This window comes from Phoxinus phoxinus (genome assembly GCF_949152265.1).
Source record: "Phoxinus phoxinus genome assembly, chromosome: 4".
Classification (NCBI taxonomy): Eukaryota; Metazoa; Chordata; class Actinopteri; order Cypriniformes; family Leuciscidae; genus Phoxinus; species Phoxinus phoxinus.
The window spans coordinates 29,767,581-29,794,095 of record NC_136879.1 but is presented as its reverse complement, the minus strand read 5'-3'; the positions used below and the strand labels follow the sequence as shown (position 1 = coordinate 29,794,095).

At 39.1% G+C, this 26,515-nt stretch overlaps 1 protein-coding gene across 1 annotated transcript in view; it reads left to right on the top strand.

The window, feature by feature from the left end:
- grik4 (glutamate receptor, ionotropic, kainate 4) overlaps positions 1-26,515 on the top strand; it is a 321,677-nt gene that overhangs the window by 85,351 nt on the left and 209,811 nt on the right. The window lies entirely within an intron of this gene.

Here is a 26,515-nt window from a genome sequence, read left to right as displayed (position 1 = left end):
TGTTTCATATGTGTACCTAATACATACTTAATTCACCCTTAAAATGCAGAGCCATTACAAGATAAATCCAATTTTTTTTTTTAAATTAATTTCAGCGGCTTGAAAATGAGGTTTAGGAGATTGTTGGTGTTGTACAAAAGGGGGTTATTGGACAAGTCAGCGATTTATTGGAAAAAGGAAGCTCACAGAGGGAATATGAGAGAAGGGCCGGGATCATTCCGTGGCCTCGCGTATGTCCCGCTGTGCTCAGTAAAGAGAGAGAACTTCAGAGAGCTCGTATGTGCCATGTTCACACTTACAGTGATTGTATCTGAGTGGCTGTGTTTTTGGTCGCACAACTGATCTTTCTTTCTGGTAAAAAAAAAGTGTTTGGACTTTATACAGTAGAGTATATTGGTACATATTGGTTATTGTTTGATTTTTTTTTATTTTTTATTTTTTTATTCTGTATGGGTTGATATTAAATATTTAGCCTAATTATATTTATTTTTACATTTAGATTACCGTGTGTCATCTTGGGCTCACTTAAAGTTAAAGGGATAGCTCAACCAATAATTTAAATTCTGTCATCATTTACTCATCCTCAGGTTGTTCTAAAGCTGTATGGCTTTCTTTCTTCTGTGGAACACAAAAAAGACGAAGAATGTTGGTGTCAAGGGTGGTTGCAGGAAGGCAGACGAAGATGAAGAATAAAGTTCTAATACGAAATTTAATGAGAATAACACAAATAGCAGCCAGACAGGCAGGGCAACACACACTAAATGCAACGGTGACCGGACAAACACTGAGTGAACAAGAGGAACTTAAATACACATGGTGACTAACTAAAATCCGAACAGCTGTGATGATAGAGTTTGTGTCCGTAGTAACAAATGAGTGGCGGGAAAATCGAACAAAGTAACACACGTGACTAGAGAATACAAACTAAAAGTCCATGAAAACTAAACAAACTGAACATAACTGTGACAGTTGGTAACCAAAACAGTTTGGTTAACATTGACTCACTGCTTATAATACCTTCTTGGTAACACTTCACAATAAGGTTTCATTTGTTAACATTAGTTAACTGCATTAGTTAACATGAACTAACAATGGAAATTACCTAACATTAACAAAAATGATGAAATACTACAAGAAATATGGGTATTTAGCTAATGCATTAACTACAGTAACATTAACAAATGAGACCTTATAAAGTATTATAATCTTTTATGTTCCACACCACAGAAGACAAAAAGTCCTACAGGCACGCGTTTGGACAAGAGGGTGAGTAAATAATGACAGAATTATAATTTTGGGCTGAACTATCCCTTTAAGAATGTTACAGGTAACATTGGACTATATGTATTTTCATGTTTTACTCCAATCCGTAGTCATCGCATAACTGCTCATTTGCATAAAGTTATACTTTTCTTATCTATGTTATAGTGCCGGACATGCCCACGTCACCATCACATCACTCGTGTTGCTGAAAACTGGCAATACTTATTGAAACTTAATGATTTGCTGACATACTTAGAGCTCCAATAGTCATGTGATGCATCGTTTCACTGCTGCCTGGAATGGACTGCTATACTGTAGCTACTGCGGTCTGCTCTTTGTGTAAATGTCATTATTGGATATAACTTTAGAAAATACATCGTTAGCTAGTAATGGCAACACCTCATAAAGTAGTGCCAAGGCAAAACATAATTGGCTTCTCACTTGAGAAAGCTGGTCGGCCCTGGCAAGACTGGAAAATAATTGCTGCCTTGCGGCTTCCAATGCAACAAACTGTTTCTTTGTCTGCTTAAATGGTTACTTCAATTTGTTAATTTTTTGATCTGACACACAAGTCACGTAATAAAACTATATTATATGCATATTTACAACTACTAAACAATTTTTCTCAGCTGTTGAAGCATATGGGTTTTACTGGCCTGTTTACACCCGCTAATAATGGCATCTCAAATGTATCTCCTGTGACTGGTTGTGAAGGGTTTTTGAGGGGAAGGAAGGTTTCTGTTTGTTTGTTTTTTTGCACAATTTTTATAAAGCTGCTCATATCGGTCTACATTTTCCGGCCAAAACAGGACTGATCTAGCCTGGCAAGCCAGACTTACATCAAGATGTTTAGTCTGGCAACTCTCCATAGACACGGCTTAATCCGAGGGGCGGGATTACCGGTTGTCTCTCAAAATACCTCTGCACGCAATAGGATAGCGCTACAACCAACCAGAGCAACGAAGAAGGTGAAACTTTTTCCGTATCCAGTCGGCAAAACTCCAAACACATCTTCCTTTCTTAAAAATGACTTAAGTGCCGTTCTTTACTTTCTCTGTCATCATATGTTAAGCCCGCCCCCGCCTACTCTATACACGACGTGATTGGCCTGACCCAATTTAGGTTTTTGTAGCTAGAAGGTCTATGGAGAGTTGCTAGCCTGCCCTGGCTGCAAAATACATTTTGCTGCCGCTAGGGTGCGTCTAGATTTCTAGGCTAGGACTGATCAGCATTTACAATACATCCTGTATGGGATGTGATAATATGTGTTTTTGACTAACTCTGAAATTAATGTTTTTTTAGTGAGTGAGTCGATCTAGGGCTGGGTGATATATTCACGTGAATATTCACAATACATTCACAATGAGTTTGCTGTTGATATAAAATTAAGCAATATTTATTGTATAACATGAGTTGTCATAATGACCGATGTAATGTGCTTTTTTCAGTTGGTGTCTGTAAATAATAACAATAATCACTGTTAATGTTAAATAGAATTCTTCTTTGTGTTCAGTTACTTGATTACTAATGATTTTGATTTAATAAAAAACTGTAGAGGGATTACATATCAAGATATTAAATGTACATTACCGATCAAGATTGGGATGAGTTTTTTTTTAAAGAAGTCTCTTACTGTATGTTCACTATGGCATTTCTATGATCAGAATACAGTAACATGGTAATATTGTGAAATATTATTATAATTTAAAATAAGTGCTTTCTATTTTAAGTTATTGTAAAATTGCATTATTTTCTGTGACGGCAAAGCTGAATCAACAGTATTATTACTCCAGTCTTCACTGTCACATGATCCTTCAGCAATCTACCTAATTTGATGATTTTCTGTTCAAGAAAGATTTCAGGATTCTTTAATGAATAGACTGTTCAAAAGACCAGCATTTATTTGAAATTGATAGAAATAATCTTTTGTAACATTATAAATTACTTTACTGCCACTTGAAAGTTTCAATTTACTTACCACAATCTTTCGAATATTATCAAAGAAATATTGATGTAAAACATTGAATATTGTTTCTGCATCACTCAGCCCTATTATGATCACAAACTGTTTTTGACCCTTTTACATCTTTATTAGCGATTGTTCTTGGGGAAAAAAATTCCCCTTTTTTTCCTTTCTGAGCAGTCGTGTCTTTGTGCTGATCTCCTTCTCTCTAGCTTGTCCACACTGGGCTGATTCTGTTTCGCTCTGTTTTCATGCGGCTCCTGCGCTGATGCAATAAACATATTTATGTGTCTGTATTCATGACCGTTGTCTCCCTCGCAGTCACAGTTTCCCTTCGTCTTCACTTCCAGTCTGCACACCTGAAAGCTTCAGATAAGCCTCACTGATGCTTGTCTGCTCAGGAGCAGATTACTTTGTAAACTGCTGGCACAGTGGAGAGGAAACAAGGGAAGGGAGGGAGGACTCGGCTGACCTAAGCAGGGTAAACGACTGCTGGGCTCTGGTAAAGGGTTGTGATGTCTGTGAGCGTTGGGCATGTTTGCGATGCCCTATGTGGCCCGACAGTGACTGAGTTCACTGACTCTTCTTGAATGCTGTAAAATCCGCTCTTTTACTGCTGCCATCACACCTTTCCACAGCTGTTGGCTCTTTATGCCCCAAAGGGGTGAGCTTTGTTGTTAGATCATTAAAGGTGAGAAAAAGAGAGGGAAAAAGGCTCCACTATCTAGTGAGCTGCCTTGCCGCCTCCTACCAAAACATTGCACCTAAACTTAACTAAACTTAGAGTTTAAATGAACTTTCTTTCTAAGCTAACAGCACAATGCATCCTTAATATGTACAGAACATATTTTTTCCCTCACCAGCACTCTCTATTCAGAAAGTCCACCACTCTCTGTTCTGCGATAGAATACACAATGCTGTCTGACAACTGGGCTAAAATTACATGTCTTATGGCATCATGATTAAAAAAGGTAACATTTACTGAATTTATATTTGTTGCTGTTTTGTTCTGCCATGTTTAATGTCAGACAGTAATCTCGATTTAAAAAATGTTTATTTATTTTATTAATTGCAAACCATCTGTGTATATTTTTGTAAGCAAAAAATAGAATAATACTTGTATTCAGCCAGGATGCATTAAATTGATCAAAAGTCAAGTGATTGTAAAGATTTCTGTTTCAAATAAACTCTGTTCTTTCTTTGCCATTACAGGAATAAACTACATTTTAAAATATACTAAAATAGAAAACTGTTGTTTTAAATTGCAATAATATTTCACAATATTAATTATTAAACAAGCAATTTATTGGAAAACAATATTATAAAAAGTGCTGCGCTATTTGAATTGACCTGAAAATGCTTTTTCGGGGGTTCATACATGAAACAATACTATAATATTGTGCAGAAAAAAACATTTAGTTTTAATCATAATTAATTATATTATAACATCATAATTAATCCATCTATATTTTCGTCTATGTTGCCTTTAAAGTTGCACTCTAGGATTTGAAACAAAAGCCAGTGTGCGTTGTGTGCATGTGACACAAATTTATACTTTGAGGCTCTGCTAAAGTTTCTCTTGGGCCGCACTCCGGCTTTCATCGTGACTGGCACCGCATCAGTTGGGCCGCATTGGTATTCAGCACGATTTGCTCTTGTTTGAACAGCAATGTGTGCAAAGTTGTTCCAATATTTGTCTTTCTAGTTTTGAGAATGTCCAGCTGTTTTGCGGTACCAGAGGAATACAAAATCGTTTAGGTCTGAGGGCCGACCCATTCATGTTTTTCACACATCACACATCGATGGAGAAATTAAATTATTGGGTATGTTGTTTGTGTCTTTTGCAGAGGAAATATATAGGCCTAGTCAGCCGTGCGTGTCAGCGTGGTTATGTGAGGATAAGGTAGATTCACTTACAGCTTTCCGTGCAGACAGCACTCTCTAACACATCGTGTATGCGTTTAGAATTTAGAAAGACCCCTATGCAATAAGCACAGATCCTGAGCGGAACCTTCACCTCTAGCCGCTCAAAGGACAAATTGATACATGTACAGCACTTTAGTGATATTCAAGTGCTGTTTAAGAATTCAGTATCCAGAAATGTTTGAATTCAAGACCTTATCTGCCTTTCCTGCTGCCTTTGAACGAGAGAGAGAATGTGGATTTTTGTGCTGAGGCATCCCAAGGCTCAATCTATGAAAATTGTGTAACTGAATATGTTAATCTTATAGTAAAGCAACTTTACTATATGTACATATATGTATTTTTTCACACTGTATGATCTAAATCTGTATGCATTTCGGTCATCGGATGCAAAATTCACTTTTATACGGTGTTTGCATATAAATGTGTCTTTGCAGTGTGTGGACACAACAACCATACAATGAAAAAAATCCATTTACCTCAAAGCCTAAACACTCAATAATCAAGTGTTTGGATTTTCTGAGCAATATGATGTCATGTTGATTATGCTCCGCCCACGGCCACTGACGGATTGTCCCGTATTAGCATATTTCCGCCCTCAGCCATTCGACTCCCCCCATGGAAGAGAGGGGTGGGGTGAGCAGTGCTCATCATTTATTAAAGAGACATGCAGCGAAACGGGTCGCTGTGAACAGAGCTGTTTTTGAGGAGGTAAGATGGTGTTGTTTTACACAACCATTGAGGAATTTTAACCAAAGTATGTTACAAACTTTACATAAAGACCCTAAAGAATCATAAGAACTTGTGGAAAATGGGCATCCGATGACCCATTTAAAAAAAGAGCCTCTTTTATATTCTGATAAAGGGGTTTCTCACAAGGGGATCATCATATTTAGGTGTCTTTGGCATGTCATGTCATTTTTTTTTCTTTATTGCTATTAAGGGGCTAAACCTGTTAATTAGAATTGGTTTCCATATTTTTGTCATGTAGCTTATCTTGTTTCCTGTATATGGCTGTCAAAGCTCTACAGGCATAGTTATTAGTAAGATTGGCACTTCAATAATACAAACTGTGACAGTAAAATCACTTGAAAAATATCTACAGCACGAAACTATTTATGAACGTGAAATGGACTTGAATTGATTAAAATGTGTAATATGAGGTATTTCTTGGTTTGGACTGGAAACATAGTTATTCTTGTATGCATATTACAGCAGATTTAGAAGATGAGTTGGCGATGAGGCCAGCTGTGTTGTTATGGCCTGGTGCTATAGTGCCGATCCAGAGGGTCTTAGTTGGCAGTGTACCGTGAAGGTTGGCACTGGTGGTTCGGTACCGCCTTTGTCATTCATTTCCAATTGGTTGAAGCCTTTCTCTCTAGATAGAAGTCCTGAATGGTGTAGCATATGGGTGGTGAGAGGCAGCAGGCTGGAGAAAGAGTCGTTTCATCAATTGTGAATCTAATTGTTTTATGCACACAAACACATTAAGCTCAGAACTCTTAATTGAATAATGGATGTCCCTGCTTCACTGCAGCTATTTCACCGCCGCTCAAATCAGCTCTCGGTTAGCAAGACAACGGAATTTGAACTCGTCTCCTGCCTTTGTGTTTTACCTGCTCTCTGCTGCGATCCAGAGCTGAGCTGTGTTAAGAAAGTCCGCCGTGAGCCGAGGCCACGTGAGTGACAGGCTCTTATCAGCGGGCCAGCTGGCTGATGAGAGTTCAGTGAGGGTCAGCGTGAATTAAAGAGCACCTAATTAAAATGTCCCGAGTACAAGCCCGCCGCAGCTTCGTTTATCTCCTCACGCAGCCGCTGACGGAGATATGTGCTACAAATAAAAAAGGGCCGCAGTATAAATTCCAAGTTCAACAGCATCTGATAGCCGATGCATTGAACTCCCTCCACCGTTTGTGTGTTTCTGACTTGAATAATGCTGAAGTCTCATTGTCCACTGCTATGACCTTTCCCCCCTCCATCTTATTCACAGGACGGGTGAGAGCTGTGCTTTCGAGTGTTGTATCCCTTAGAGTCTTAGAAATAATTAGCCTTCTGCTTCTCAGAGGTTTTTTTGAGGTCCAGTTAACAAACTTCTGTTTTTTCTTCCCATCCTTGACAGCTTTCCGGCATGAGGAATCATTATTTTTCTTCAGTTTCATTGCTGAGGCTATGCCTACATTAATCTGGATACATTTGAAAACTGAATTTTCGTTTCAAAACGCTTTCCGTCCACACTAGTGTTTTCAAGCATTTTCCAAAAGTTTCTCATCCACACTAAAACGTCGGAGAACGCTAGGTTCGCATTACTGCGCATGCGTAAAACCTCATAAAAGCTCACTGAGATTATACAGATGGACAATACAAAATAAAGTTCTCATGCTATTCTTCTGCCAGAATCGTTTTATTTAGCAAATATCTTACCATTCACTGATGCGCTCAGGTCACACTCAATCTCCATTATATGTTTGATCTAAAACGCAACTTCTCTCATGTTTTGCCACAGGACAGCAATTGCGAGTAAATGTTATGTCATCTTTGCAGGACTGTAATATGAAAAGTGTACAATTATATTTTTAGCAACAGTGTGAAAGTGAATAGCACATAACAGGCACAATAGCTGTATAAACATACCTATCGGTTCAATATTCATCACATGACTAAACATACGTCATTGTTTTAAAATACCTCCGTTTTCCCAGTCCACACTACAATGCAGAAATGGTGTTTACAAATGTATCCTCTTCGGAAAGCATTTTCAAAAAGCTCAGTTTTTCCATACGTACTGAGAAGCTGATATAAATCGGGTTTTGGCAATGAAAAGAAGCATTTCTGCCAAAATGAAAAAGATTGATGGTTTATCGTTTGAAATGAAGATATTACAAAACATTTATTTTGTAATTTTACAGTTGTACTACGGTAAACCATTTAAATACTCTTTTATTTGACAAGGAATGTAAGAATTTGCTCCCAGTTGACTTGGCTAAATTAACATGCTACCTGTTTGTAGCCAAGTCAATAGGGGGCGCTGCTGAGGGTATCCGCAGAGGGTGTAATTTCCCTTTAAATATGCCACTTTCTATGAGTGGAATGGTTGCAGTGCCTGAATTGTTTGGCATGGTCGCTGGAAGAACAAGCTTTGTTGGTTTGTTTTTAGACGTGTGGTCTAAATGCCCTAATGCTGATAAGGTTTGGCTGGATGAGTGCTGGACACTGAATTACCATTGCTGCACACTGCACTTGCTTTAAATGCCCTCACGTTGGCTATGTTGAGCTGGATGAGCCATGGATACTAACGGTTGTTGTACTTCCTGTGGCTTCTGAAATCAGCCAAAAGGCAACTAAGAGTTCGATTCGTCCTGTGCAACTGATCACTGTTTTCCCTACCTTTATTTTTGTTTATTATCAAAGAGTTTATTGTTTTCTGATTTATCATTAATATTTTGTTTTTGTTTGGTTATTGGCCCAGAAACTAATCAGTTGTATTTTTTTATATGGTTTATTTTGTGAACTAATGCTAGGTCATTGTCTACAGTTTTCAATATTGTAACTAAGAGGGGGAAGATATTCACTTTGATTCATACACCAGTGTGGCGTGGAAATAGTTTTGCTGTGTATTCGTGCATTTAGTGTGCTGTGTAGGAAATTTGTCATTTCTTTTGGAGTTTATTGTATTTATTCATTTGTTGTGCACATTTTCTTTTTGAAGTGTTGTTACCCTCCATAGTTACTTGTACTTCCATCTTTCGTGAGTAAGTTTGGCCAGCTTTTGAGTGCCATCAAATGAGACCAGAATCCATGTATTTAATAAAAGTAATGCTTTGATTTTATAGTAATTTTGCCTTAAGTTTATTCATTTGATTGGATAGTTGAGCGGGAAAGTGTAGTGAAGAGCATAAAGCACCCCTATTGCCTCATCACATGTTTATAGAAACAGTAGTTGTTTGGGACTTTCTACAGATCGCTTTTTGACATTTACCATTGATTTTGGGTCTTTACACACACTGCAGGTGAGTTGATGGTTGTTTCTTGTAAAAATCTTGATTCTATGAGAGTTCTGTCTTATATCAGGCTGTCATTACAAGTCTCTAGGAGGAAGATGTTGGTAGTGAGGAGAGAGGAATGAGTCAGTCTGGAATGGGTGGTCCATTGTGATGTGAGGACTGTTAGAAAGAGTAATGAAACTCAGCCTAGCAGAGGGATCTAATTGATGAAGAATTTGGCCAGTAGAGGCATCAGTGAGCAGCCGTTCATATTAACACATCCAATACAAGTATGTGTCTCTCTTTCCTTGATGTGTTTTTTTTTTACTTTTAAATTTTGTTTTTATTTTCACATAAAATGATAAAAAAACACTGTATTATTCATGCCAGGCCAGTAGTTGGCGAGGTCACTTTGTAAAGAAAGATGAAGCGCCTATAGACTAAACATGTAATGCGCATGGGCATGACATCATTGTTTTCAATTAAATTTCAACACAAATTCGCGTTTTTGTATTTTACACACATATGTCGTTTTCAAAAACTCAGTAGGTTTGTGTTTTTAGCCCCGAAAACATCGTTGTCATGTAAATGAACGGCCAAAACGCATACAATGTTTTTAGTTGAAAACTGTGTCGTGTAATTGCCCCTGAAAAACACTCCAAACTGCCTTGGCAACCTCCCACAACCTCCTCACATCATGGCAGCGGGTTTTTCAGGGAACCGAATGACCGTCTGGCACTCCAAGGGCACAAATTGATAGCTCTAATTTTACTGTGAACAAACTATCTCAGGCCTCAAATAGATCATTTTACATCCCCTCTTAAAGTATGATTACCTGCCACTTGCTTCAGAAATCCATAAATCTGGATTTGTTCCATTGCATTATGACTTGGCCAGTGTCCGAAGAGGGGTGGATCACAAAGCCAGAGGCGACAGGTGTAATAGCTCACGGAAGACAGGCCATGAAGTGAAGAAATGAAAGCGCCATATCCCACAGCAGATAATCAGTCGTCAATGAGTTTACTGCATCCTGATGCTCCAGCACTTCCCTCTTCTTTGCATGCACCTCCAGCTTCTCTTTGAACACTTCTTAAAAGTACACTAAGGGGCGAAAGATGATCAAGTTCCGATGTATTGCTCCCCCTCCTCAGACTGCGTCTGTTTTTTGTGTAAACACAATATTAGATACTCATTTTCTTAAGCAGAGCCCCACAACTCCTACCTTATCACCTGCTGTTAATGACTCGCATGAGAAATCTCGACGTGCAAAATGAAACCCCGCGCACTCGTGTTCTTCACCCGCCCTTCCACCCCGGCACTCGACGAAAGCTCATAACATGCATGACTTCTGTGGAGCCAAAATTTATTTTTCCCGTTTTCAACCGAAACGTCCCTCCCTATCTCGGCTGCGATGATCAAATACCTTTATGTCTTCCATATTCTTTCGTTCACATTATCAAATTGAGTAAGTCAATCTAATAGGCACATGGGGAAGTGTGGTGACACTGCAATCAGATTAGAGGCGCAGCAGGGAGTGGAACCGGAGAATCTAATATTGCTTTGTGTGGAGTGTTCGAGGCCCGGGTAATGCATCTCTCAGAGACCCGTGGCCCAAATGAGAGACGTGCCAGCCTGCAGAGCTGCAGTGTCCTTGGAGGAGAAATTTTCTGCGTAACACAGAATGTAGCCTAAGACTGCATATGCGCCATGCCAGTTTGTTTTAGGCATTGGTCTGTAGGAGAAGACAGTTCATAACGGCAGATTCAGATTTATTACGTTATTAACATGTAGCATGTAGGAGGCCATATAGTACTGAGCGTTTTCCCCTTTATTATTGGAGGCATAAAATTAGACATCTTCATAATGCAGAAATGTCATTTTATGTGGTGTTTTGTTCGACAGTACTGCTGTGAAGCTACATAAAGACATCTGTTGCTTTATTGAAAATAATGATGTGGCTTTTATCTCTTTTTCTGTGTTTGTTGGAAGACCATCTTTGGTTATTGCTACGTCTCCTGCTATTTGAAAACATTTATACAGCCCTTCACGGTTACTCCTCTACACCCCTAGGCATGTATCCATATGGTTAGAGGCCCTGGTTTTGCTAGGGTTTACTAAAATGTACTGCCTTAGGGATATTTTACCATACCCTCATGATTCGGTGTGTTTTTTACCCACAAACTTTCTTTTTATTAATCACCAGGTCAATTACAAACATTGCTATTTGTGTGTGTGATAAACAGATGAATGGTTAAATATAGTTTAGTGGTCATCATACTGCCGAATGCTGCGATTGACCAGTCATAATCAAGTATTCCAGAGAGCTGAGGAATAATCAGAAATATTGAAAGGATCTTGCCTTTGGATTAATCCAAATTGATTCATCTTTTAGCCTCTGTAGTGCACCATCTCTCCTCAGTGAGTGTGTGAGAGAGAAACGGAGCGAAATGTCAGTGTGGAAAGACCTGTGTTGAGTTTGGCTGAGGTGGCATGAGTCCTGCCATCATATTTGGCTTAACTCCTCTTTATCTACACAGTGGCACTTGCATTAATCACCGCAGGGGTCTGAGACTCAGTTCACATGCCATAGTATTTTAGAGCCAGGAGACAGCGAGAGAGAGATAGCTGGCCATCCAACCGTCCAGCCGAACAGATTGAGAAACCAACAGACGACAGCAGCCAGAGCAAACAGGAGGAGAGCTGGAGCTCCGGTGGGAATGTGGGACAGTGAGGGGCGAGCTCAGACCCGCAGTGCATCTGTGTACTCCGCTGCTCTAGATTAGTTTAGAGGCAGATCACTTGGACAGAGTTGAATGCTCTGAAATGCTAGAGCTCCTGGTGTGCTGCAGAAAATGGCCCTGCTGTTAGTAGCAATTCAGTGACCCCACAGTGAACATCTCTGTTGTGATGGATAGGGCGATGAAGCCCTGTCTACAACGCACTTACATTTTAAAAGCACATAAAAGTATTGTAACGGCACACTTATTTGGTGTACTGTATGTCTGAGGAAACCGATTCATTTTAGTTACTCATTGATTGGTTGTCTCAGCATTCTGTTTCCTGACATCTGATTATGTACAATTATGTATTACAGGCAAAATTGTACACTGCAAAAAGATTTGTCAGTGTTGTAAATAGAGATTATTGGAATACATTGTACATAAATACTATTTCAGTCTTTCTACTAAACTTCATGTTTAATTCAATGTGTTATATGTCATTTCTTCATAATTGTGAGATTTGTTAGCAATTTCTGAGTAAAAATTCTCAATGTAGTCCAATTCATCATAACAAAGCCATTTTTTTGTGAATAAGAAACTTACAGCGTGCGTGATCAGTCTAGTCCGATTCACAAGCTAATAACTCTTATTGGACAGTTCTTTTAATGAATAATTCAAAAAGATTCATAAACATTTATCAGTTTGATTCAGTCTGATACTGACTTACAGAATGTGAGTTTCTGACTACTTATGAAACTGAATTACATTGACTTTTTTGTCCATCTAGAAATGAAGCAAGTTTTGCTGTAAGGGTTGTGAAACTTGAATCAGTATCATTACTGACTGGTTGTCATTACACATTTAGCTTATTGTGGTATATTTCTTTTCAAATAAACCCTCCCTGAATGGCATGTAAAATCACTTTACATCTTGGTCAGGTGATCTCTTCCTGTATAAGTAGCCAGAATAAGTTGCAACGAGATACCTCAAAATCAGGATATGTGAGAGTAATTGGTTGATCACTGCGTTGTTACTTCTTCAATCCATTTGAGGGAGAATGAATAGCTTTGATCCTTTATACTATACATTTCATTTCGAAAAAGGCTATTAGCCTACTGCTCCTTTTTTACAAATGAAATTTCCTAGCACAAATTGTCAGTTTACCTTAATATGCTTTTCTAAACGTTAAAATAATAGAAAAATATTAGTTTCTTTGAAATGTATTGCTATGCTTGCTTATGTTATTATTTTTATTTTGAATTTGAAAATACTGTACCTTTTGTAATTACTTCCGTTTGCTGCTGTCTGTTTTTTTGTTTTTTGTTTTGTTCTTGAAAGTGATTAATCTTAAAAGAATGAACAGTTTGTTGGAGGGAAGTGTGGAGAAGATTATACCCTTTCATTTAAGTGATGAATGCTTCCTGGCAAAGCATCCTTCTTTTTGGAATGTGTAACAGTGAAGTGATTGCAAGGTTCGCAGGAAACATCCCTGGTATTAATTCATATTCTATAGAATGTGCTCAGACCTCGCTTCTTTCACCAGGCACTGCGAGAACAATGGCCCACTCTGGAATGCATGCCCGGTTACAACTTTTTCTAAATTATAGTTGTTGAATTTGAATATACTGTAATAGTTCTTATTTGGATGAATCATGCACAACGCATACAAGTAAATGATGTAAGAAAAAAGCACAGTAACTCAGTTTTTCAGCAAGTAAGACATTCCCATATGGCCCATATGTTTAAAAAAAATAAAATACTGTAATTAAATATGCAGCAGTCCCAATATGGGATTGAATTCCAAAGCACAGCAGAGACATCCTACGACATCTTACGACATCTTACGACATCCTACACACACACACACACACACACACACACACACACACACACACACACACACACACACACACACACACACACACACACACACACACACACACACACACACACACACACACACAATACTTTAGTTTTATATCATATTTTCTCTCTTTTTTTGTAACCCTTACAAGTGCACATAATGAAATCTCTCTTTTGTCCCTGGAACATTAGTTTAAAAAATCTGCCACATAAGGGATGTCCGAGGAAATGAATGCTGCATTATTTATATGCTACGGCACTGAATTTATGATACAGTAACACGGTCGCACAGTCATCTTTTGTCTTCCTTAATTCCTGACTGTCATATGGAGCACTATAATAGATATGTTGAAGCAGAAGCCTCCCTATGGCAATGTATACGCTTCTTTTATAGGTGCTGAGAAGCTACAAGGATATCACATTGCAAAGATGTGCAATTATTTTATGGGTTGCTTTGTCCTCCTGCCAGGAACTAGCAGCATCTGGCCGTGTCAGCACTTCTGTGTTCTCTTAGACATAAAACGGCCTGAACTTTATGCCTTGAACCGGAAGCTGGTTTGGTAGGTTACACGCCTTTTCTTTCAAGTTCAGTTCTGTTCTTTTTAGTGCTGATTTAAAGTAGTTTTTTTTTTAAATTTCAGAACTTACTTTGAAGCTTATCGCTGGAGAAGTGTCTCTGTTAAACTGGGTTAACTGTACAGACACCCTTTTGCTAAAATGAGCATTTACTACAGCGAACAGTGATTTCTCGAGTAGATAAATCTGGCTGCTTTATCAGTTCAAGCACATTTAACTGATAAATCTGAAAGAGCATCACATGGCGCTCTGCCCCGTTCTGGCAGAAGGAAAATAATAGATCAGCATAATGTTGTATCAGGTGCGATATTAAATTCCAGAATGAGCTTCCAGGGCAATAAATCATTTCTTTTCATGATCTTTAAAATATAATTTTTGAAATGTGAGTCAACTCAACCCTCTGAAGTCTCTGAAGGGGTGTTTTAATAAGACAAACAGTAAATTAAACCTAGTTCATTAACAGTTTAGTGATGAAAGGCTTTATGCAGCAAGAGAGATTTGATTGAGATTTAATAAGATTAAAAGGAATAGTTAATTCCAAAATAAATATTCTGTCATCATCTACTCACCCTCATGCTGTGAAGGATTGTGAGTTTCATGTTAATAAACAAATCTAAACTAAACAAATCTTTATATTAGGGCTGTCAAAAGATTAATCGTGATTAATCACATCCAAAAGTTTGTGTTTACATAATATATGTGTGTATACTGTGTAGAATTATGATGTATAAATACATACACATTCATGTATATATTTAAGGAATAATTGCATATACATTTATATAATTTATATTATATATAAATATTTTATATATAAATATAACCAATTTTTCTTAAATATATACATGGTTGTGTGTGTTTTTATATATATAAATAATTATACACAGTACACACACATATATTATGTAAACACAAACTTTTATTTTGGATGTGATTAATCACGATTAATCTTTTGACTGCCCTACTTTATATATCTAATATGTATTCAGGTATTTTTCTCTCATGCTCACCAGGACGCCATTTATTTAATCCAAATTAGTAATACTGTGTATTAATATAAATAACTGTTTTCTAAATATTTAAAAAAAAATGTTTGTGTAAAATAATCCTTCAGAAAATAAGTCTAATATGCCGATTAGGTGCTCAAGAATCATTCGTTTTATCATAGTTGAAAAAATAAAAAATAAATAAAATGAATGTTTAATAGTTTAGTAATGTCTTACATTTCACTCAGTCCCTCACATAAAGCCATTGTTTAGCTTTAAATGTAGTGCATGAGTCATGGACCACTTGTGTGGTGCTTTTAGTCTTTTTTGGAGCCCTTTTTTATGGATGTTCAAAGAGCTTCTTCAGAAACTTCCTTTTGTGTGCCACAGAAAAACTAACTGTGTATGGGTTTGGAGCAACACGAGGGTGAGTAAATAAGGACAGAATTTTCATGTGCGGGTGAATTATTCCTTTACATATTTTTGCTTTTAAAGATCAAGATAAACTTTTTAGCTTGTTCTGTCCAACAAGGCTGGGCTGAATACAGTTTGCTTCTTTAAAAAAAAGGTCTTGTAACCTCATGATTCAGCTGTACATTTAATCTCAAGCATCACCACTCAAGCAACAGAAAACTGAGACATCAATGGTCAAAATATGAAAATGAATAGAAAAGGGAAGTGTCAAGTTGTATTTAGATTGTTTCTTTTGTTGCAGTTTTGTCTTTTTTAGAGTTAGAGTTTTTCTAACCGTGAAATGTGTGTTTTTCCGTTAACGTAATATATGTGAATGTGGCCAAACAAATTGTTTACATGCAGAAAAAGGATTTGCAGAAGCACTCCCACATAATGTGTAAGCTCACGTATTTGAAGTCGGACTTCAAATAGACGCCTTGCATCGCTTGGAACATGGTTTCCCACACAAACAGTTTGGCTTCTCTTCAGATCAGGATACAGTTGCATTCCCGGGTGGGGTGGCTGCAAAGGAACGAAAGGAAGGGAAAATGCAAATGCCTGGAGAACAGTGCAAAGGGGCAAGGCTGCCGTTTGCTGCAGTGCTCTTCACTGCATTTTTGAGGAATGTCGGCAGCATTCGTGAGCGAACTGAGGTGAAGATGTTTACATAATCAAACGGTTTACCCTTCAGCATTGAAAATAAATCAGCTGCAGCAAACCCCATATCTTTTTCATTGCAAACTAAGTGTGCTCATGAATCTTTTTTCCACGAGTCGGTGAAGCTCCAGTTCATTTGAGTCTGTTTCTAAGCTTATTGGAAGGATGAGGGTTTTAATTAACCACTAGTGATGCTTTTGTGGAGGTCTCTCTGTGGAATGGTTTTGTTTGGTGGTTTTTAAGTAAGGTTCTGATAAGAAGCAAATTATTTTATTTATCTCAGACTTCTTTAAGATTCGTCTTCTTTCTCAAAAGACTTACCTCATTTTCACATTAGTGTTTGAATAAATTAATTCACATCTAAAGTGTTTCTTAGAATGAAATACATAGATCATACCGTCTGCTGTAATGCGTTTATTTTGTATTGAAATATAAATGAAATAAGCATTTATGAACTTGACTTTTATGTGCATTGGCCAGTAAAGTGCCTGAGTAAATGTTGATATTTTCTGGAATGGATATCACAATGCGTGTAAAAAATAATGCAATATTTTTTATATCCCTCTCACTTGGAGAAAGAGCTCATGATCTGTGCAAATCGATTATTGAAATGATATCAGACAATACGGCCATGCAAAGTGTGCTTAAAGAAATCAATGAATGTGCAAGAGTCAAGCCAGGATTGTCACATCTAGATCCAATATGTGTGACAATACACACACACACACACACACACACACACACACACACACACACACACACACACACACACACACACACACACACACACACACACACACACACACACACACACACACACACACACACACACACACACACACACACACACACACACACACACACACACACACACACACTAGGCCAGGTCTTACCTACAGTATATTAACTGTCAAACAGGTGTAGCAAATATCATTGACCATCTCCTGACAAGGCCACACATTAAGGTCTGGGTAGATACTTAAATATCTACATAAATGTGTTGGATGCAGGAAAAAACGGGCAGGAATAAAGATCTGAGAAAATTTGAGAAGGGCTAGTAGTATTAACATACTGTACAGTGTACACCTTGTGTTAAAAATGATGTAATGGCAAGGTGACTGGATCAGAGTGTCTCTGCAATGGCAAGGCTTGTGGGTTTCTCCCGGTCAGAAGTGGTGAGGGCAACGGCTGAAGGTTTACTGTGGCACAAGTCACACAAAATATTAATGATGGTTATGGGAGGAATGCGTCACAGCCACCGACCAATCAGAGTGCCTGATGACCTCGTCCACCGTCGAAAGCGCCTACAATGGGCACGCAAGCGTCAGAACTGGAACTTTTGACTAGTGGAAAAAGGTTGCCTGGCCTGTTTTCTTTTACTGTACATCACATGGACAGCCGTGTACGTGTGCTTTGTTTACCTGGAGGAAGCGATGGCACCAGGATGCACTGTGGGACAACATTGTTGCAGACCAAGTACACCCCTTCATGACAATGATGTTTCCTGATGGCAGAGGCTTCTTTTAGCAGAATAATACACCCTGCCATTATACACATTGTTCAAGGATGGTTTGAGAAACATGGTGAGGAGTTCAAGGTGTTGCCCTGGCCTCCAGATTCCCCAGATCTTGATCCAATTGAGCATCTGTGGGATGTGCTGGACCAACAAGTTCAATTCATGGCGGCTCCACCACAGGGTCAGGGGTCTTGTAGAGTCCATGCCTTGGTGGGTCAGTGCTGTTTTGGCAGCACGCGGAGGAACAACAACATATTAGGTCGACATCATGTGTTGGTTCATCAGTGTTCATCAGATCTTTAGAAATGGTCTGCTGAAAAATAACACTGACAGCTGATTCACCTCTTCAATTGTTGCATAATGCCTGTTTTATCAGCAGTGATTAGTAGATTGGTTTGACAGCATTATTAGTCCATGACTCAGCTATATTTAAAGGGTAATGACACGAATCCTGCATGATGCAAAGATATTATAGCGTTCAGCAGTAAAAGCTGTGAACCAGGCATTTTGTGAAACATATTGACCCGCTGTATGTCAAGCAGACTCTAATATGATCAGCACATTGTTATATCAGCCACGACTGCAGATCTCTGTGCTGAAAATAGCATTGTCGTGGTTATCTCGGACATTCACAACATGAAAGATCAGGAATAGGTGAAATCGCTGCATCTTAATTTAATTGTTTCCGAATAGATTACATTTCTGCATCAGTTTGAATGTTTCAAAATAGACAACATCACTCTGCATCTTAATTTAAATGCTTTAATATTGAGGAAATACTGCCCAGAAATGTCAATTTATCACCCAGAATATAATTGTATTTATTTTGTTTTACTTCTTTTCACAATATGTAGGCTGTATATTATAAATATTATGGTAGTGGACACAACAAAAAATATTAAGCATCTTAAAAAGGAACCATACTGAACTGAGGGTGCCCATTCTCCTCTGACAAGGGACACATTACAATAAATGCAAGTATGTATAGTACCAAATATCTAGTTACGTAGTATTTATAATACTAGTTATGTGAATAAATGTTAAAATATGACTGGTAGAGGAGCAAGCAGTGGTCAATGAAGCATCATTCGCTGTGTGTCTGGTATTGACTATTGTTGGCAGTAGAGATCACTCACAAAGAAAAGGTGCAAATGAAAAACAAAACTGAACACAAATGCGCTAATGTTGGTGGAAGTGATATTCATTTATATAATTCATTTATATAACACAGAATCCAGCAGACCTGACTTAACATACAGTAACTACAAGTTTGAGAGATCAGATAGATGTAAGGCTGGCTAACATGCATTTCATACCGGAGGCTCTATTGTAATTCAATCCCGCAATTATTATTGCCATCATATTTTATCTTTTGATGATTGGGTTGTTCACAGCAGATCATAAACCATAACATGTGCAACAATATTTCAGCCTCTGAATTTTCTGACATTCTGCAGGCGATTACACGCTTTTTAGGGAACTCTGCAATCAGCCCTTACATCAACTGGCGGAGCGTGATTGAGCTGATGAAATTGGTTTACACGAGCATAGCTCTAAGTAGTAAGCTGTAATCTATGTGATATATCTGTTAGCATATGATTGATGGTGCCATTGCACACAGCATGGTTGAAATAGTGCAAGTGAATCAACCCACAAATTAAACGAAAATGTCAAAACAAAGCAATGATATTACTAGAATTATTGTGATTGTTCACCCAAAAATGAAAATTCTGTCACAATTTACTTACCCTCATGCTGTTCCAAACCCACATAATTTACTTCCATTAGACTAGAGGAACACAGAAAGAGATATTTTGGGGGGGAAATTGGTAAAATTGCCAAAGAATGTCAACATTATCCAGTAGGGATGTCAGTGAGGACATTTTCACATTGGTATATAAACTTGCGACATCGGTATACACACGGACGCTTTTTACTTTCGCTTTTGAATTCGCAATCACACATACTCTGTGTATAGGAAGCGCCGATACTGTCCTCAAACATTTTACAAGATAAGCTATTTGCCAATGTTGCACACTGAATCCTCCGCCATCGTCCTGTCAGTCATCTCTCCTTACACTCATCACGTGATAAGTGAAATCTGACTCCTGCTGCCCATTGCTGTGACTCTGCAGCTCGTGCTGTATGGAGCAGAGCAGTCGCTTTCAGTTTATAATAGTAGCGTCCATTATTCAATTGAAGTGGGGGCAGTTCCGTGGTGGCCTAGTAATTTAATTGCTGTAACAAGTAATGTAAACACCTTGTAACACCAGTAACATCAACTACCGCAGCAAGCCTATTATCCAATGTTGTTTGCGTCCCAACATTATCACAATATCTTGTGTTCTACAAAAGAATGTCATGCAGGTTTGATCAACATGAGGGTGATTAAATGATGACGGAAAGTTAGTTTGTTGAACTATCCCTTTAAGCATTTAGGGAGTAGTTTATGTCAGCTATACCTCTTAGCATTGATATTTTGAACTAATACTAAAACTGAAAAAAAAAAAACTGAAAAAATTTAACTAGAAATGTTGCCTTTCCAACTAACTGAAATAAAATAAGACGTTAACGTTTTAAAATAACTAAAAATAAAACTGAAGTAAAAATAAAACTATATATATATATATATATATATATATATATATATATATATATATATAAGAATGAAAATGGTAAAAGCACATAACAAAAAAATGTATAAACCTTAAAATGAGAGCTTTAGCATAAGTTCGTTCTGCCGGGAAGACTCAATTGTTATGTCACTCACCGTATTACCTTCTCATCTATCCAATTGTGTTCTAATACTTGTATTATAAAAGATCGGTACTTACACTGAGTTTGCAGATGTTGACGACAACATTCACCTCCATCCTCCCCGCCACCACCAGGATGGTCCCTTCCCATACCTTCCTCATATCTTGCCATGGAGGGCAAACACCCTGCAGAGTTTAGCTCCAATCCTGATCATATACACCTGACCCAACTAATCAAGGTCTTCAGGATCACTAGAAAATCACAATGCGTTTCTCAATACCAAGTATGCAAAGTTCAAACACAAGTACAGATAAGAACGCATATTGAGAAATAGCCCAGGGTTCCTCAAATCTTGCCCTGGAGAGCCAATGCCCTGCAGAGGACCAGATTTGAGGAGCCCTGCCTTCAAGTAAAATATAATTAATAAATTCTGTAATACTATTTTTAAATAAATAGAAAATAACACGGCAAATACCTCTTCCTAGCCCTGATTGTGTTTCCCACTGCTGGATCAATCCCATCTCTACCTGAGCAGTGACGTTTGTTCTCACACAGGCTTATACACGCCACAATGCGCTGCCAAATGGGGATTATGATATCTACCGGCACTAATAAATTAGGTACCCTCAACCAAAATTGAGCTTTTTACTGAAGTAATTCCAAATAATGGTGATATGTAGTGCTAGAGCAACAAATTTGTGGATTTAAGGAACGCATCCGTTATCACCTTTTAATAGGACACTTTCTTTTTTCGTATTTAAAATTTTTATTACAAAAAAAAGTAAGTACACAAGTATAGTACATTTACATTTACATTTATTCATTTAGCAGACGCTTTTATCCAAAGCGACTTACAAATGAGAGACAATAGAAGCAATTAAACTAGCAGTAGACCAACAGTATGTAAGTGCTATGACCCTTCACAGTACAATCCAACGTACAGTTTTTTTTTTTTTTTTTTTTTTTTTTTTTTTTTTTTTGTTAGAATAGAGAAGAGAGAAGTGTTAGTATTACTGGATTAAATGCTGCCGAAAAAGATATGTCTTCAGCAATTTCTTAAAAATGGGTACGGACTCAGCGGCTCTGGCTGAGTTAGGCAGATCATTCCACCAGTAGGGAACAGTCATGGTAAAGGTCCGAGAAAGAGATTTTCTGCCTCTTTGAGATGGCACCACAAGACGGCGCTCACTTGCAGAGCGTAGGTTTCTGGATGGCACATAAGTCTGAAGTAATGAGTTCAGGTATGAGGGAGCAGTGCCAGTGGTTGTTCTGTAGGCAAACGTCAGTGACTTGAATTTGATGCGAGCGGCAATCGGCAACCAGTGCAATTTTGTTAGGAGAGGAGTGACGTGTGCTCTCTTCGGCTCGTTGAAGACCACTCTAGCTGCAGCATTCTGGATCAGTTGCAGAGGTTTGACAGTGCAAGCTGGGAGACCAGCCAGGAGAGCATTACAATAGTCCAGTCTGGATAGAACAAGCGCCTGAACAAGCAGTTGTGTAGCATGCTCTGATAGGAAGGGCCTGATCCTTCTGATGTTGTACAAGGCAAATCTGCATGACCGGGCAGTGCTAGCAATGTGATCTGTGAAATTCAATTGGTCGTCAATTACAACTCCAAGGTTCCTGGCTGATCTTGATGGAGTTATGGATGACGAGCCTAGCTGAATGGTGTAGTTGTGATGAAGTGCTGGGTTAGCCGGGATTACGAGTAGCTCTGTCTTCGCAAGGTTTAGTTGAAGGTGGTGGTCCTTCATCCAGCCAGAAATGTCTGTCAGGCAGGCTGAGATGCGAGCGGCTACCGTCGGATCATCAGGCTGGAATGAGAGGTAGAGTTGTGTGTCATCAGCGTAGCAGTGGTAGGAAAAGCCATGTTTCTGAATCACAGATCCTAGTGATGTCATGTAGATGGAGAAGAGAAGTGGTCCAAGCACTGAGCCCTGAGGCACACCAGTAGCTAGATGTTGGGTCTTAGACACCTCACCCCTCCACGACACCCTAAAGGACCTACCCGAGAGATAAGACTTGAACCACTGGAGTGCAGTTCCCGAGATTCCCTTCATCTTTAGGATTGTCAGGAGGATCTGGTGGTTAACTGTGTCAAAGGCAGCAGACAGATCCAGCAGGATGAGAACTGAGGACTTGGAAGCAGCTCTTGCCAATCTCAGAGCTTCAATTACTGAGAGCAGAGCAGTCTCAGTCGAGTGTCCGCTTTTGAAGCCAGACTGATTGTTGTCCAAGAGGTTGTTCTGCGTAAGAAAGGAGGAGATCTGGTTGAAAACAACTCGTTCAAGTGTTTTTGCGACGAAAGGAAGAAGAGATACCGGTCTGTAATTCTCTAGATGTGCTGGATTTAGAGTGGGTTTCTTAAGCAGTGGGGTTACCCGAGCCTGCTTGAATGCTGTGGGAAATGTACCAGTGTGAAGAGATGTGTTTATGACGTGTGTGAGTGTGGGTATAACCGAGGAAGAAATAGCTTGAAGTAGGTTAGTGGGAATGGGATCAAGCGGACAGGTAGTAGGGCGATTGGAAAGAAGGAGTTTGGAGACTTCTGTCTCTGAAAGCAAGGAGAAGGAAGGTAGAATGTGTGTGTTAGCTGGTAAAATGTGTGTGTTAGTTTGTGGATTGGTAAATTGGCCGCTGATGGTGGTAGTTTTGTTTATGAAGAATGAGGCAAAATCATCAGCTGTATGGGTAGATGAAGGAGGAGGAGGAGGAGGGTTAAGAAGGGAGGAGAAGGTTTTGAAAAGCATGCGAGAGTCAGAAGAATTGTTAATTTTGTTGTGATAGTAAGTCATTTTAGCAGTAGATATGTTAGCTGAGAAGGAAGAGAGGAGGGATTGATAAAGATCAAGGTCAGAATGATCTTTGGATTTGCGCCACTTCCTCTCTGCACCCCTGAGTTTAGCACGATGTTCACGGAGAACATCAGATAACCAGGGGGCAGAGGGAGTGGCGCGGGCTGGCCTGGAGGAAAGGGGGCAGAAGTTGTCCAAGCAGGATGTTAGAGTGGAGAAAAGAGTATCAGTTGCACTGTTAGTATCTAGTGCTGAGAGCTGGTCTGGTGGAGGAAGTGTGGATGAGACCAAAGAGGATAGGCGAGAGGGTGAGAGTGAGCGTAGGTTACGCCGAAAGGTGACCTGTGGAGGAGTGCGTGTTGTGTTCTGGGGCAGGTTGAGGTTGAGAGTGAGGAGGAAGTGATCTGAGGTGTGCAGTGGAGTGACAAGAGCATGGTCAGTGGAGCAGTAGCGTGTGTAAATAAGGTCCAATTTGTTACCTGATTTGTGAGTAGCCGCAGTCGATACTCGTTTGAGGTCGAATGAGGCAAGCAGAGTGTGGAAATCAGTAGCTTGAGGTTTTTCCAGGTGGATGTTGAAGTCACCAAGAACTATGAGAGGAGTGCCATCCTCAGGGAAGGAAGAGAGTAGCACATCTAGCTCCTCTAAGAAACTGCCAAGCTGACCTGGGGGACGATAGACAACTACACAATGGATTTTAATAGGACTAGTGATGGTAATAGAATGTGATTCAAATGAGTTGTTGTTACACGGAGGTGGTAAATTAGTAAATTTCCAATCGTTTGAGATGAGCAGACCGGTACCTCCACCCCTTCCAGTCAGACGAGGGGTGTGTGAGAAAGTGAAGTTAGTGGAGAGCGCAGCTGGTGTGGCTGTGTCCTCTGGTCTGATCCAGGTCTCAGTCAGGGCCAGAAGGCTGAGACCTGAATGACTAGAAATAGATGTAATGAAATCAGCTTTGTTAACTGCAGACTGACAATTCCAGAGACCAATAGGAAAAGAGAAGATAGTACTAGAAGACAAGGGAAGGGTACGCAGGTTGTTAGGATTGCGCCGCCTCCGACGTGTGACATAGGGTTTACGAATGTTAGTAATAGTAGGGATTGTAAAACACATGGTGTAAGAGCTCACAAACAGAAAGATCAGTTGAATAGCTTATATAGCAATATAGCTTCTTCTGATAAGTGCTCTAGGTTGGTAGCTTAAATACTTTCCCTAGCTTTGGCCACGCCCTCGCCACGCGAAACTCAAGTCACGCCACAAACAAACAAAGGCCACGCGTGCGTTTTACCAGAGTAAAACACAGTAAACAAAACAAAGTATCCTAGCAACAAATAACTGCGCTGAAATCTACTGACAAAAGTAAACACTCACAGACTGACGCTCTCTTCTGCTGTCCAATATAGCTTCTTCTGATAAGTGCTCTAGGTTGGTAGCTTAAATACTTTCCCTAGCTTTGGCCACGCCCTCGCCACGCGAAACTCAAGTCACGCCACAAACAAACAAAGGCCACGCGTGCGTTTTACCAGAGTAAAACACAGTAAACAAAACAAAGTATCCTAGCAACAAATAACTGCGCTGAAATCTACTGACAAAAGTAAACACTCACAGACTGACGCTCTCTTCTGCTGTCCAATATAGCTTCTTCTGATAAGTGCTCTAGGTTGGTAGCTTAAATACTTTCCCTAGCTTTGGCCACGCCCTCGCCACGCGAAACTCAAGTCACGCCACAAACAAACAAAGGCCACGCGTGCGTTTTACCAGAGTAAAACACAGTAAACAAAACAAAGTATCCTAGCAACAAATAACTGCGCTGAAATCTACTGACAAAAGTAAACACTCACAGACTGACGCTCTCTTCTGCTGTCCAATATAGCTTCTTCTGATAAGTGCTCTAGGTTGGTAGCTTAAATACTTTCCCTAGCTTTGGCCACGCCCTCGCCACGCGAAACTCAAGTCACGCCACAAACAAACAAAGGCCACGCGTGCGTTTTACCAGAGTAAAACACAGTAAACAAAACAAAGTATCCTAGCAACAAATAACTGCGCTGAAATCTACTGACAAAAGTAAACACTCACAGACTGACGCTCTCTTCTGCTGTCCAATATAGCTTCTTCTGATAAGTGCTCTAGGTTGGTAGCTTAAATACTTTCCCTAGCTTTGGCCACGCCCTCGCCACGCGAAACTCAAGTCACGCCACAAACAAACAAAGGCCACGCGTGCGTTTTACCAGAGTAAAACACAGTAAACAAAACAAAGTATCCTAGCAACAAATAACTGCGCTGAAATCTACTGACAAAAGTAAACACTCACAGACTGACGCTCTCTTCTGCTGTCCAATATAGCTTCTTCTAGCTTCTAGTAAAAAGGATAGCTCACCCAAACAATTTTATTCTATCATTATTTACTCACCCTTATATCGTTTTAAACCTGTATTACTTACTTTCTTCTGTGGAACAGAAATAAGAAGTTGAGTAGAATGTTCAGGCTGCTCTTTTATATAAAAGATATCCCAACTGTTAAGCTCCAAAACAAACTAAAAAAGTTACACTTATAGTAGTTCACATGAGTCTCTATATTCCAGTTTTATTTCAGTAAATATTAAATTAATGATTGGATTTTTATTTCAAGGCTGATGTATTCCTTTAAGACGATCTTCAGGGGATTCTCTGAGTTCTAAAAAAGGCACTTTACACAAGTTGAAAAATAAACAATGAGGCATAATTTACATTTCTGAGATTTATGTCCGAATGTGCATTGCCCACTGGTTTAGTCATTCAGATTGTCTTTGATTCTGATCAAAAGGCTCGAGTCCAAAAGCTGGCCGGAGAAAGTCTGAAACATACGCAATTATAAATGTATCCCGATGGGTGATGACTTTTTGAACTGAAGCAGACTTAAAACATTCAAATAGTGTGGCAGACTCAAATTATGCATCATGAATTACTCACAGGCTCAACATACTGAGGTTGATTACATCATATCGTTCAAAGAGCCCGAAATAGTTATGATCTAATTGGCCTTCTCTGACCACATCTGTCCTTGTAATGCGATCATGCTGG